The sequence below is a fragment of the Rhinopithecus roxellana genome, chromosome 1 (genome assembly GCF_007565055.1).
Source record: "Rhinopithecus roxellana isolate Shanxi Qingling chromosome 1, ASM756505v1, whole genome shotgun sequence".
NCBI classification, from domain to species: Eukaryota; Metazoa; Chordata; class Mammalia; order Primates; family Cercopithecidae; genus Rhinopithecus; species Rhinopithecus roxellana.
The window spans coordinates 166,358,238-166,374,261 of record NC_044549.1 but is presented as its reverse complement, the minus strand read 5'-3'; the positions used below and the strand labels follow the sequence as shown (position 1 = coordinate 166,374,261).

The 16,024-nt window shown below is 40.1% G+C and overlaps 1 pseudogene; it reads left to right on the top strand.

Moving 5' to 3' along the window:
* Positions 1-2,661: 2,661 nt before the first annotated feature.
* Positions 2,662-15,078, top strand: LOC104657520 (annotated as a pseudogene).
* The last annotated feature ends 946 nt before the right edge of the window (positions 15,079-16,024 follow it).

Below are 16,024 nucleotides of genomic sequence, written 5' to 3'. Positions count from 1 at the left end.
TGTCCCTTGCCATATGGACATAATCGGCAGTTTTTTACTTTGACCAAAACTTACTTGAGTTTAAGAGAACTATTTCCTGTTTTTGTGCTGCTCGCTCAAGCTCCCAGAAAACACGAGAACAGTGTTTTTTCAAAAGTGTTCTTGCAAGCCTTGTGGTTTACAAGCTAGTCAATTTTCTGGAGCAGGAGAACCAGATTTTTTTTTAAAAAAGGAAAGGGGGCACAGTTTAAAACCAAAGGAAAAACTGAGGGACCCTCTGACACGTTTGTTTCAGTCCCTTTACATCTTTATTCCTCGTAATTCTTCCTTGTTCTCTCAGCGACCAACTTCATCCTTAATGATTAATGTAAATAAGATCAAGTCAACCTTTCTTTGAATAACCTCTCTTCTCACCTGTCACTTGTCTGTACTGGTCAGGCAGTGCGCCGCCTTGGAGGAGCTCTCCTGGAATTACAAAGCCCAGTCGATCTTTTTCTTTCTCTCTCTGCTCTCTCTTTTCAACAACAACAACAATAACAAATCCCTAGCTTTGTCCAGCTTAGCCACACCCTTATAGCCCTTTCGTGAGGATAGCATATCAAAAACAACAACAAAAATTCATTATCCATTGCCTTTTGCCAAATAAAATAGAGCTTAAAGCCTGGCTTTGCCACTGACAGGTTGTGAGACTTTGGACTAGTAAATTAGTTTTTATGAGATTCAGCTCAGATTGAAGATTTCATCTTCAAAGTGAGGAAAATAATACCTTCCTTAAATATATTGCAAATATTAAATTAAGTGAAATAATACCAATAAATTCCTTGTTACCTTGTAGGGAACACTGGAGAAATGATATCTACTGTTATTCGTGGGAGCATATTGCTCATTTTATGCATGTCAGTCTCTGCCTGCTGCAGCCCTACCATATATAGCTATAATGTCCTCCGGACACAGGCATATGTCTGGCCAGTATTGAAACCAACTAGAGATAAGACTGGAAGGTTACCAGTAGCTTTCTCTTTACTAGCATGTGGAATCTGGAAAGAACTGACAACTATCTTCATGATAGCTTACTACTTGGAGGTGAACAGTCCATAAGAGTTCACCTCTACTCTCTCTCAATATTCCTTTTCCCGAGGACATGGCTGCCTGATTCCGCTCCTATGTAGACACTGTTCTTCTTCCTCAAACATCTCCTTTTTAATGTGTCTCCCTTTTTCTAGATATGATCCCCTGCTTCCAGTCCCATATGGAAATATTTAACATTGACCACAATGCCAGTGCTGACCTTAGTAGTAGCCCCTCAAGGACAATAAACATTTTTCAGGCATCCACTATGTGCTCAGAACATCCCTTTGTCAAAAGACACCAAGGCTGCCTTTTGAAAAGTTAAGGCCACTCTTAGCCACTCACATACTGTCCTCTAGTCCCTTCCATTATTTCCTGCATTATGTAAACACTGTTTTGCTTCCTCTGAAAGATTTTGTGGTACACGTGCACACAGACTGATATATGCATATTCCACAAAGCAGTATTCACAAATCAGGATAATCAGTGAGCAGTCCTGCCAATGGAGACACACATCAGCACTCCACTTACTTCCATCCCAGGGGCCTCTAATCAGTAGGAATAAGCCCAGATGTGCACAGTAGAAAGCTTTTCTGTGAAATAAATACTTGACTCAAGAGCAAGAGTAGCCACACATAAGGTGCTCCTGATGGGAAGGTTGAGACACTAAATCATTGATGCCTGACGGTGTGGAAGCTCAGGTTCAGCAATGTGTGCCTCATTTTACTCCTATCCTTTCTGTCTTTCTTCTCCTGCTATTTACATGATTGAACCAGAGATTGCAAATTAAACTGGTGGCTCACATGTGAGTTCTAGCCAGCAGATGGCCAGAAGGATATAATAATGTGTTTTGAATTACTTGCTAGAAAGAGATTAAACATGAAAATCTGAAATTCTAGATTCCCTCTTCAGTCATTCAACCTACCTAGCCCCAGGATGCATCTTACCTTGAAACCCTGGTGCTGTATTAGTCTGTGTCTTAAAGACACAGACTCCTATTTATGCACCCTCTTTAGGAGCACTGGGACTAAAAAACAAAGCCCTTTTCTAGCAACTCTTTTATTGGCAGAGCCTTCATCTGGCTGACAAATCATTGCAAAACATTTATTACAATTCTCCATTTTCCCCAAGTCCCATAGATCCACCTGGCCCTTTTAGTCAGAGCATGACAAAGAGGGCAGGAAGCAGCCACTTGGGATTTTATAGGAAGCAAGCATGAGAGAGAGCCAGTTCTCCTTGCACCAAACTGCTTCATTAAATAATTCATTTAACGACTTCTGCCAAGACCCTGTTGCTGCTTAATTACTTTACTTGCTTGCTTTCTTCTTCTCTCTCTTTTCAACCTCCTTTTTAATTGAAAATCCAAGCCAGGCTTGTCACAGCCCGGGAAGTCAGATTACTTAGAGACATCTTCTGACTCTGTCTCATTAGGTGTCCAGCCACTGAAAAATGTATGACGGTTGGAGAAAAGAATAAAGAAGGAAACAAATGTGAAAAAGTAGATTTACCAACAGTGTCTAATGAAGAAAACAACACTTGGAAACCCAACTCGATTTTCTGTTTAACAAGGAAAGCAATAAACCGCAGTCATACAAACGAACTGGGAGCCTAGGAATGATTTCTGGTAAACGAGGGTTGGACTGCTTGGTAGAATCAGTTAATAGGGAAGAAAAACAACAAGGTGTAGACACAGCCGGTAAATCATTGTTGTCTGAAGAGGGTGTGAGACCGAATGGGAATCTAAAATCTGTGCTGTAGGAACAGGAAACAGGGACCCATCTGAGCAATTTAAATCAGAAATAGAAACTCAGTGTTATGGCAGTAGAAAGAAGCTTTGAATTATATTCAAACGTATGGATTTCAGGCTGGGTTCTCAAGATACCTCGTCAGTGAGGATGTCCAGAAGTAGCCAGAACAGATGCACTTTGGATCCCACAGCCCAATATCATGCTTCCCATATAGATTTCCAGAAAGTATTTTCTTCAAAATAAGCTGTTTATTCTAAAAACACTAAAAGAAACATAAAAACATTTGGAATCAAATGCAAACTGTTTGAATATAAATCAATCTGGAATCAGGTGGCCTTGTTCTAGATCCCCAATTTTTTTTTTTTTTTTTTTTTTTTTTTGCATGAAGCCCTACATATTATTACCCAAGTGACTGCTGTTCTTTCTGTTTTGGGGGGCTCAGTTTCTTTCATTGTAAAACAGAGTTTGGAGAAGTTGGAAGGTGTGCTGCAGACATCTCTCCTGGAGGGCACACAAGGTGTCTAGTTAAGCAGAAGTTCTGTGCTTTTCTGGTATCTAGAGGTTATGAGGTTTCAGCTCTCAAATCAATTTTTCTTTTTTACAATGAACAGGAAGTGCAGACTGATGCAATTAACTCAAAGTCCTTCATTTCTGGGCTGAGAACCATGGGATAAAGGATGGAAGCAATCATGAGAGCAGCTTAGCTTTGCTGCTGAGGAAATGAATGATGCAGAGGCCCTCGGAAGAGCTCCCTTTTCCCCCTATGCAGCACCATCACCCCACCCCCCAGGCCCAAAGTTAGTGCTAGGCAATCTGGTCAAAACCCTGACCTTACTCCTCATAATAGTTTGATAAGAATTAATTTCAGAAGCAGCACATGGTGCAGTAAGTGCACATACTTTAAAAATGAAATTGAACAGAATGGCTTAGAATAAAAAGGAGCAATCTCATTCCCAGGCCTTTCTTTGCTTTCCTAGTTTTTTGGGGCAATTTCCACCATAGTGCTAAAGAATACATTTTCTACTTCTTACTCCTGATGTATCAGGTTTAGACATTACTGACTCTGCCAAAAAAAAAAAAAAAAAGATAGGGTTTTGATGTATTCACACTATTCTCCAAATCTCCGCTTTCCATTTTTTAAGTTTTATTATAACTATTCCATGGGTTTATTTTTGTAAATATGTTTGTCTCTCTTTCTAATGTTAAATAAAATATTTTAATCTATACCCTACTACATCTGCTGTAGACACTATTTCTTGATTCCCTTCTATGTGAGCTGTTGTGATTTATACTATTAAAGTAAAACAAAATGGATGCCACAGTTTACATATAACATATAACCATGCAATAAAAACTGAAGTCATCCTGATTTCCCCAAAATGCTTGCTCTAATCATAAATGAAACTCAAAATGTAAGCTTTAAGTTCTGGTCAGCAGGATTCAGGAAAGTTAAGCCATTCAGCTATAAATAGATCCTCCTAAACAGCTCTACTTGCCCTAAAAAGAATGTTAATGTTAAACAATCATGAAAAAGGTTAAAATACTTTCTCCTTTATGCTTTATAAACTGTGCTGTAACTGCTGCAAGCAAAGCTTTCTACACTTGGTTTGAGGCCTCCCCGTTCTTGAATTGTTCTTTTGTATGCACAATAAACTTCTACAGTTTACCAACTTGATCTGATTTTGTTTTTGACAGCGACCTCATCTTCCCTTAAACTTCCCAACTTTTACCTACCAACTTCTATCGCCTTATATATCAGCTTTAACATTGTCAAATACGGTAACAGAAACTGTGTTATAACCATAATTAAGACTTTTGAGCACTGCCCAGAGGTTGAGTCTTAGAATTAAAACTAATAAACAGTGTTTGCATTACTATGTCATGGTTGAGCTAAGTAAGAAGCTAAAGCTATTGTTCCATCACTCTGATATTATAATCCTTATACAATCAGAGGGAGAACAGTCTTAGTGTATTCCTCTTTCTCCTACCCATCAATAGACAGAAAACCATGCCACAGCTTCATTTTCTTCATAGTATGACTGTGACCTGTTACTTTTCTGTGTGACTCCTGGTGCCTCTGTCTTTGAATTTCATTCTTTGGAAAAAAAAAAAAAAAACACATCTTTCATATAACAGCAGGAACATCTTCCTCATATTTGCCAATTGCTTTTTTTAGTTGGGATCCATTCCAATCTTAGAAGACAAGCTAGTCAAGTTTGTGGGTTTTTTTCTTCTTTTTTTAAATTTGTGTAAGTGTAAGCGGTACAAGTGCAGTTTTGTTACATGGATATACTGCACAGTGGTAAAGTTTGAACTTTTAGTGTAGCCATCACCTAAATAATGTTTCCTATTCTAATTTAGAGGAGTATTGTATAGCTGTATCTTGGGATTTTTGTTCATTGGATTTCTGGCTTAATTCCATAGTTTCTTGCTTCCTATGTCATTCTATGTTTGGGGTGTTTCAGCCTAGGTTTATTGAAGTACATCTTTAAGTAACTTCCTTACAAATGGTTCTGGGATGTAAACTCTGAGACTTTGCTGCATTTAAAAATGTCTCACACTTAATTGCCAGAACAGCTGGAAAGGGAATTTAAGGTCCAGAATTATTTTTCCTGTAACTTCTAATGCATAGTTTCATTATCTTATGACATCTGGAATTACTAAGAAAAAAAATCTAAAACTTGTATGATCTTTTTTCTGAGTATAGCTTTGTAAGTATCAGCTTCCTCTTGTTTTACTTTTAAGATCTACATAATTTTATTAACCTCATGTATTAGTCCATTTTCATGCTGCTGATAAAGACATACCCAAGACTGGGCAATTTACAAAAGAAAGAGGTTTAATTGGGCTTACAGTTCCACGTGGCTGGAGAAGCCTCACAATCATGACTGAAGGCAAGGAAGAGCAAGTCATATCTTACATGGATTGCAGCAGGCAAAGAGAGAGCTTGTGCAGGGGAATTCCTCTGTATAAAACCATCAGATCTTAGGAGAGTTACTATCATGAGAACATGGGAAAGGCTTGCCCCATGATTAAATGACTTTCCACTGGGTCCCTCCCACAACATGTGGGAACTCAAGATGAGATTTGGGTGGGGACACAGACAAACCATATCACCTCCCTATCTCAGTGAGAGTTTTCATTTTAGTGTCATGATTTTCCTTAGCTCCAAGAATGTTATACCTATTATTGCTTCGATAATTCCCTCCTTTTCAATTCCTCTTTCAGGAAATTCTATTAATCAAAAGTTGAACCTCTTAGACTGACACTCCATAGCAGCAATGTCCAATAGAAATATAAGCTATAAATGAGAGCTCCATATGTAACTAAATTTTCTTGTGGCCACATCAAAAAATATAAAAAGAAAGGGGTAAGAATAATTGCAATCAATTTCATATAGCTTTTTAAATATATTAATATATTCAAAATATTATTTCCATATTTAATCAACAAAAATATTGAGATATTTTACATTCTTAATTTGTATTGCCTTTGAAATCTGGGGTATATTTAATAATTACAGCACATTTTACTGCAGACTAACAACATTTCAATTTTTCAATGGCCGTATGTGGCTAATGGCTCCCATATTTGACAGTGCAGATATATAGCATGTATGTCTTCTTCCATATTTCTTTGTCTTTTTTCTCTACGTTATGGCACAGTACCCAAAGTTTATCTTTAATTCTCATACTAAATGTTTTATTTCTGTAATCACTTGGAATTTCTCTGAACTTTTTTGTTCTCTTATTACTTTTAGTTGAAAAATACAATGCAGGCCATTTAGTTCTTGATTAATAAATTCAGTATCTTCTCACATCTGTGCACACTCATTGCTGATTTTATTGTTTTGCTCTGCATTAGGTTTCTTCTGTTCCAGTTATTTCTCTTCTGGCATCAGTTTTTATATTTGTTTACTTTGACCTTCATACTCCTGCTGATCTTTGTATGTTTATACCTAAAAGTAAGGGATTCAGTTGGTTAATCCAGTCAGGAGATGTAGGTCTTTTCTACTCAGCACATACAAATGGGCAGGGAGCTGGCTGTTAGGCTAAGTAACAAGGGGGAAATCATGGCCATCGGCAACCTTACTTCCCCAAAGGGATTTCGGTTTGTTCAGGAATGGGTCCTATGATTTTTAACTGGCACAAAATGGTAGACTACCTAACTCTGTATGCTACATATAGAGGATATGTATTGAGGTTGAGAGAGGCACTAACTCACAGCGTTTTCAAATTTGCACTTTCTGTTAACTCCACTCTATCCCCTACTTCTCACTCTGCTTCTGCCCATTTTGAGCCCCAGAATCTTTTTCCACATGAATAGCTTTGGCTGTATTTATCAATATGCTTTCTAGAAAAGCCTAAGATGGAGATTTTAATGCAAGTGACTTATTAGGAAAGTGGTCTTTGGAGAAAGAAAGTGAAGATGGCAGAATTAGGACAGGAGAAGGCGCTAAATACGTTGTGGTCTCAGCTGGAGCCTGGCTTCAACCTGACACCCTAGGGAGCAGAGGAACAGGAATGGCCTGGGGTAGTTGTGAGACTTTAACACATTCACAGCAGCTGGTGGAAAGACATAGCTTTGGTTAAATTGATCTGGAAGGGTCACCAACAGCTTCTACTGCATGAGATTATTTTTCTAAAGTACTTTTCTGTTATTTTAATGCATTTGAAAGAGCAAGGATAGATATATGTGTTCAGAGTGCCATCTTTTTTTTTTTTTTTTTTTTTTTTTGAGACGGAGTCTCGCTCTGTGGCCCGGGCTGGAGTGCAGTGGCTGGATCTCAGCTGACTGCAAGCTCTGCCTCCCGGGTTCACGCCATTCTCCTGCCTCAGCCTCCCCAGTAGCTGGGACTACAGGCGCCCGCCACCTCGCCCAGCTAGCTTTTTCTTTCCGCAAAGAAAGAAAAGTGCTTGAGGAGGGCGGAGCAAGATGGCCGAATAGGAACAGCTCCAGTCTCCAACACCCAGCGCGAGCGACACAGAAGACCCGTGATTTCTGCATTTTCAACTGAGGTACTGGGGTCATCTCACTAGGGAGTGCCAGACAATCGGTGCTGGTCAGCTGCTGCAGCCTGACCAGCGAGAGCTGAAGCAGGGTGAGGCATCGCCTCACCTGCAAAGCACAAGGGGGAAGGGAATCCCTTTTCCTAGCCAGGGGAACTGAGACACACAACACCTGGAAAATCGGGTAACTCCCACCCCGATACCGCGCTTTAAGCTAACGGGCACACCAGAAGAATATATCCCTCACCTGGCCAGGAGGGTCCCACGCCCACGGAGCCTCCCTCATTGTTAACACAGCAGTCTGCCAGGCAGCAGCCAGGCTGGGGGAGGGGCGCCCGCCATTGCTGAGGCTTAAGTAGGTAAACAAAGCCGCTGGGAAGCTCGAACTGGGTGGAGCTCACAGCAGCTCAAGGAAACCTGCCTGTCTCTATAGACTCCACCTATGGGGGCAGGGCTCAGCTAAAAAAACAACAGGGTAAGCAGGAGAGGCCAGAGCAGACGCGAACGACACTGTCTGACAGCTTTGAAGAGAGCAGTGGATCTCCCAACACGGAGGTTGAGATCTGAAAACGGACAGACTGCCTGCTCAAGTGGGTCACTGACCCCTGAGTAGCCTAACTGGGAGACATCCCTCACTAGGGGCAGTCTGACACCCCACACCTCACAGGGTGGAGTACACCCCTGAGAGGAAGCTTCCAAAGTAAGAATCAGACAGGTACACTTGCTGTTCAGCAATATTCTATCTTCTGCAAGCTCTGCTGCTGATACCCAGGCAAACAGGTCTGGAGTGGACCTCAAGCAATCTCCAACAGACCTATAGCTGAGGGTCCTGACTGTCAGAAGGAAAACTATCAAACAGGAAGGACACCTATACCAAAACCCCATCAGTACGTCACCATCATCAAAGACCAGAGACAGATAAAACCACAAAGATGGGGAAGAAGCAGGGCAGAAAAGCTGGAAATTCAAAAAATAAGAGCGCATCTCCCCCTGCAAAGGAGCGCAGCCCATCGCTAGCAACGGATCAAAGCTGGTCAGAGAATGACTTTGATGAGATGACAGAAGAAGGCTTCAGTCCATCAAACTTCTCAGAGCTAAAGGAGGAATTACGTACCCAGCGCAAAGAAACTAAAAATCTTGAAAAAAGAGTGGAAGAATTGACAGCTAGACTAATTAATGCAGAGAAGGTCATAAATGAAATGACAGAGATGAAAACCATGATACGAGAAATACATGACAAATGTACAAGTTCAGTAACCAACTCGATCAACTGGAAGAAAGAGTATCAGCGATTGAGGATCAAATGAATGAAATGAAGCGAGAAGAGAAACCAAAAGAAAAAAGAAGAAAAAGAAATGAACAAAGCCTACAAGAAGTATGGGATTCTGTAAAAAGACCAAATCTACGACTGATTGGGTGCCTGAAAGTGAGGGGGGAAATGGAACCAACTTGGAAAACACTCTTCAGGATATCATCCAGGAGAACTTCCCCAACCTAGTAGGGCAGGCCAACATTCAAATTCAGGACATACAGAGAACGCCACAAAGATACTCCTCCACAAGAGCAACTCCAAGACACATAATTGCCAGATTCACCAAAGTTGAAATGAAGGAAAAAATCTTAAGGGCAGCCAGAGAGAAAGGTCGGGTTACCCACAAAGGGAAGCCCATCAGACTAACAGCAGATCTCTCGGCAGAAACTCTACAAGCCAGAAGAGAGTGGGGGCCAATATTCAACGTTCTTAAAGAAAAGAATTTTAAACCCAGAATTTCATATCCAGCCAAACTAAGTTTCATAAGTGAAGGAGAAATAAAATCGTTTACAGATAAGCAAATGCTTAGAGATTTTGTCACCACCAGACCTGCCTTACAAGAGACCCTGAAGGAAGCCCTAAACATGGAAAGGAACAACCGGTACCAGCCATTGCAAAAACATGCCAAAATGTAAAGACCATCGAGGCTAGGAAGAAACTGCATCAACTAACGAGCAAAATAACCAGTTAATATCATAATGGCAGGATCAAGTTCACACATAAAAATATTAACCCTAAATGTAAATGGACTAAATGCTCCAATTAAAAGACACAGACTGGCAAACTGGATAAAGAGTCAAGACCCATCAGTCTGCTGTATTCAGGAGACCCATCTGACATGCAGAGACATACATAGCCTCAAAATACAAGGACGGAGGAAGATCTACCAAGCAAATGGAGAACAAAAAAAAGCAGGGGTTGCAATCCTAGTCTCTGATAAAACAGACTTTAAACCATCAAAGATCAAAAGAGACAAAGAAGGCCATTACATAATGGTAAAGGGATCAATTCAACAGGAAAAGCTAACTATCCTAAATATATATGCACCCGATACAGGAGCACCCAGATTCACAAAGCAAGTCCTTAGAGACTTACAAAGAGACTTAGACTCCCATACAATAATAATGGGAGACTTCAACACTCCACTGTCAACATTAGACAGATCAACGAGACAGAAAGTTAACAAGGATATCCAGGAATTGAACTCATCTCTGCACCAAGCAGACCTAATAGACATCTATAGAACTCTCCACCCCAAATCGACAGAATAGACATTCTTCTCAGCACCACATCACACTTATTCCAAAATTGACCACATAATTGGAAGTAAAGCACTCCTCAGCAAATGTACAAGAACAGAAATTATAACAAACTGTCTCTCAGACCACAGTGCAATCAAACTAGAACTCACGACTAAGAAACACAATCAAAACCGCTCAACTACATGGAAACTGAACAGCCTGCTCCTGAATGACTACTGTGTACATAACGAAATGAAGGCAGAAATAAAGATGTTCTTTGAAACCAATGAGAACAAAGACACAACATACCAGAATCTCTGGGACACATTTAAAGCAGTGTGTAGAGGGAAATTTATAGCACTAAATGCCCACAAGAGAAAGCAGGAAAGATCTAAAATTGACACTCTAACATCACAATTAAAAGAACTAGAGAGGCAAGAGCAAACACATTCAAAAGCTAGCAGGAGGCAAGAAATAACTAAGATCAGAGCAGAACTGAAGGAGATAGAGACACAACAAACCCTCCAAAAAATCAATGAATCCAGGAGTTGGTTTTTTGAAAAGATCAACAAAATTGACAGACCGCTAGCAAGACTAATAAAGAAGAAAAGAGAGAGGAATCAAATAGATGCAATAAAAAATGATAAAGGGGATATCACCACCGACCCCACAGAAATACAAACTACCATCAGAGAATACTATAAACACCTCTACGCAAATCAACTAGAAAATCTAGAAGAAATGGATAATTTCCTGGACACTTATACTCTCCCAAGACTAAACCAGGAAGAAGTTGAATCCCTGAATACACCAATAGCAGGCTCTGAAATTGAGGCAACAATTAATAGCCTACCCACCAAAAAAAGTCCAGGACCAGATGGATTCACACCTGAATTCTACCAGAGGTACAAGGAGGAGCTGGTACCATTCCTTCTGAAACTATTCCAATCAATAGAAAAAGAGGGAATCCTCCCTAACTCATTTTATGAGGCCAACATCATCCTGATACCAAAGCCTGGCAGAGACACAACAAAAAAAGAGAATTTTAGACCCATATCCCTGATGAACATCGATGCAAAAATCCTCAATAAAATACTGGCAAACCGGATTCAGCAGCACATCCAAAAGCTTATCCACCATGATCAAGTGGGCTTCATCCCTGGGATGCAAGGCTGGTTCAACATTCGCAAATCAATAAACATAATCCAGCATATAAACAGAACCAATGTCAAGAACCACATGATTATCTCAATAGATGCAGAAAAGGCTTTTGACAAAATTCAACAGCCCTTCATGCTAAAAACGCTCAATAAATTCGGTATTGATGGAACGTACCTCAAAATAATGAGAGCTATTTATGACAAACCCACAGCTAATATCATACTGAATGGGCAAAAACTGGAAAAATTCCCTTTGAAAACTGGTACAAGACAGGGATGCCCTCTCTCACCACTCCTATTCAACATAGTGTTGGAAGTTCTGGCCAGGACAATCAGGCAAGAGAAAGAAATAAAGGGTATTCAATTAGGAAAAGAGGAAGTCAAATTGTCCCTGTTTGCAGATGACATGATTGCATATTTAGAAAACCCCATCGTCTCAGCCCAAAATCTCCTTAAGCTGATAAGCAACTTCAGCAAAGTCTCAGGATACAAAATCAATACGCAAAAATCACAAGCATTCTTATACACCAATAACAGACAAACAGAGAGCCAAATAATGAGTCAACTCCCATTCACAATTGCTTCAAAGAGAACAAAATACCTAGGAATCCAACTTACAAGGGATGTGAAGGACCTCTTCAAGGAGGACTACAAACCATTGCTCAATGAAATAAAAGAGGACACAAACAAATGGAAGAACATTCCATGCTCATGGACAGGAAGAATCAATATCGTGAAAATGGCCATACTGCCCAAGGCAATTTATAGGTTCAATGCCATCCCCATTAAGCTACCAATGAGTTTCTTCACAGAATTGGAAAAAACTGCTTTAAAGTTCATATGGAATGAAAAAAGAGCCCGCATTGCCAAGACAATCCTAAGCAAAAAGAACAAAGCTGGAGGCATCATGCTACCTGATTTCAAACTATACTACAAGGCTACAGTAACCAAAACAGCATGGTACTAGTACCAAAACAGAGATACAGACCAATGGAACAGAACAGAGCCGTCAGAAATATTACCACACATCTACCACCATCTGATCTTTGACAAACCTGAGAGAAACAAGAAATGGGGAAAGGATTCCCTATTTAATAAATGGTGCTGGGAAAACTGGCTAGCCATAAGTAGAAAGCTGAAACTGGATCCTTTCCTTACACCTTATACAAAAATTAATTCAAGATGAATTAGAGACTTAAATGTTAAACCTAAAACCATAAAAACCCTAGAAGAAAACCTAGGATCTAATTAGCTTCTAAAGAGCTTTTGCACAGCAAAAGAAACTACCATCAGAGTGAACAGGCAACAGGCAACCTACAGAATGAGAGAAAATTTTTGCTATCTACTCATCTGACAAAGGGCTAATATCCAGAATCTACAAAGAACTCAAACAAATTTACAAGAAAAAAACAAACAGCCCCATCAAAAAGTGGGCAAAGGATATGAACAGACAAAAGAAGACATTTATGCAGCCAACAGACACATGAAAAAATGCTCATCCTCACTGGCCATCAGAGAAATGCAAATCAAAACCACAATGAGATACCATCTCACACCAGTTAGAATGGCAATCATTAAAAAGTCAGGAAACAACAGGTGCTGGAGAGGATGTGGAGAAATAGGACCACTTTTACACTGTTGGTGGGACTGTAAACTAGTTCAACCATTGTGGAAGACAGTGTGGCAATTCCTCAAGGATCTAGAACTCGAAATACCATTTGACCCAGCCATCCCATTACTGGGTATATACCCAAAGGATTATAAATCATGCTGCTATAAAGACACATGCACACGTACGTTCGTTGCAGCACTATTCACAATAGCAGACTTGGAACCAACCCAAATGTCCATCAGTGACAGACTGGATTAAACAAATGTGGCATATATACACCATGAAATACTATGCAGCCATAAAAAAGGATGAGTTCATGTCCTTTGTAGGGACATACATGCAGCTGGAAACCACTATTCTCAGCAAACTATTGCAAGGACAGAAAACCAAACACCGCATGTTCTCACTCATAGGTGGGAACTGAACAATGAGAACAATTGGACACAGGAAGGGGAACATCACACACCGGGGCCTGTTATGGGGTCAGGAGAGGAGGGAGGGATAGCATTAGGAGATACACCTAATGTAAATGATGAGTTAATGGGTGCAGCACACCAACATGGCACATGTCTACATATGTAACAAACCTGCACGTTGGGCGCATGTACCCTAGAAGATAAAGTATAATTAAAAAAAATAAAAATAGGCATTTCCAACGCTTGGAGGAGAGGGCGGGGTGTCGTTCCCTTTAGCTGATGCAAGAGCCTAGTGCGGTGGTGGGAGAGGTAGCGGCAGGAGCAGCGCTGCTGCCGGGGCCTGGGGCTGACCCGTCTGACTTCCCATCCATGCTGAGCCCACTTGAGCCGCAGCCATGTCTGGGGACAAGAGACGGAGTTTTACCATGTTAGCCAGTATGGTCTTGATTTCCTGACCTCGTGATCCGCCCTCCTCAGCCTCCCAAAGTACTGGGATTACAGGCGTGAGTTACCGCGCCCAGCCTCCTGCAATTTCTACTCTATCAGGTGTCTGCCCTATGATTTTTTATCTTACTATGAGCAAGAAGAAAAAGAAGAAGAAACCTTTTATGTTAGATGAGGAAGGGGATACCCAAACAGAGGAAACCCAGCCTTCAGAAACAAAAGAAGTGGAGCCAGAGCCAACTGAGGACAAAGATTTGGAAGCTGATGAAGGGGACACTAGGAAAAAAGATGCTTCTGATGCTCTAGATGACTTGAACTTCTTTAATCAAAAGAACATGAAGAAAAAAACTAAAAAGGTATTTAATATTGATGAAGCTGAAGGTGTAAAGGATCTTAAGATTGAAAGTGATGTTCAAGAACCAACTGAACCAGAGGATGACCTTGACATTATGCCTGGCAATAAAAAGAAGAAAAAGAAGAATGTTAAGTTCCCAGATAAGGATAAAATATTAGAGAAAGATGAAGCTCTAGAAGATGAAGACAGCAAAAAAGATGATGGTATCTCATTCAGTAATCAGACAGGCCCTACTTGGGCAGGCTCAGAAAGAGACTACACATAGGAGGAGCTGCTGAATCGAGTGTTCAACATCATGAGAGAAAAGAATCCAGATATGGTTGCTGGGAAGAAAAGGAAATTTGTCATGAAACCTCCACAGGTTGTCCAAGTAGGAACCAAGAAAACTTCTTTTGTCAACGTACAGATATCTCTAAACTATTACATCGTCAGCCCAAACATCTCCTTGCATTTTTGTTGGCTGAATTGGGTACAAGTGGTTCTGTAGATGGTAATAACCAACTTGTAATCAAAGGAAGATTCCAACAGAAACAGAAAATGTCTTGAGAAGATATATCAAGGAATATGTCACTTGTCACACATGCCGATCACTGGACACAATCCTACAATAGGACACGCGACTCTATTTCCTACAGTGTGAAACTTGTCATTCTAGATGTTCTGTTGCCAGTATCAAAACCGGCTTCCAGGCTGCCACGGGCAAGCGAGCACAGCTCTGTGCCAAAGCTAACTAATTTGATAATCACTGATTTTGCCAAGCATGTTGTGGAGATGTGACTGGACAGGTTTGCCATCAGAGTGGATATACCATTGTATTAAAAACAAGATAAAAAAGCTGCCAAGATTTTTGGCGAGTGGCTGGTTGGTCTGAAGTCCTTGCAAGACGCTGATGTTCAAGCTGTTGACATACTCATTGCCTACCTTAACACCTGTCAGAGAAACGTGATATGGGGTAAGGAGGTGCTTTTTAAAAATCGTTCATAGACTTCTGTAAAATGCACGATAAATTAAAGTTATTATAACAGTGATTCTTTCAAAAATAAATAAATAAATAAATAAGTATTTTCCACTAAAAAAAAAAGATGGGTTACAAACAGAACCTGTTTCATAAGGCTGCTGTAAGGATTAAATAAGAAAATTATCTAAATCAGAATTCCTGGCACATCCTAAGTGCTCAATAAATATTAGATACTATAATTATCTTTCATGAAAAAAAAAAAAAAGAAAATGCCCGTTGGTGTTCTTTGGATCTAATTAGGCCCACACAACACCAAATTCAATCAGTTCATTAAATTTGTTTATTTCAAGTTTTAAAATTGACAGAATATGCCCAAACACAACATTATTAAAAGCTAAACAGTTTAATCATTCATATTCGCCCTGAGGGTACTGTTCTTGACAGTTAGCTATAGTCTACTAGCAAAACAGAAACAAATTCAACCACTGCCATTCATCTTCCCGGAGACTGACAGTAGGGAGAATAGTAAGATTTTCTATTTATTTTACGCACCCATTTTCTTGCTAGCAAACACAAGTTACCTACCCTCAAGTCACTTCTTTCAGTGCCAGGTAGATCCAACTATGAAACATTCACATCACATTGATCTCTCATCAACCTTGAGAACATGTCATCGGTAAATGTTAAGAGATTATTTCTAATATCATCTTCTTTGGGGCATA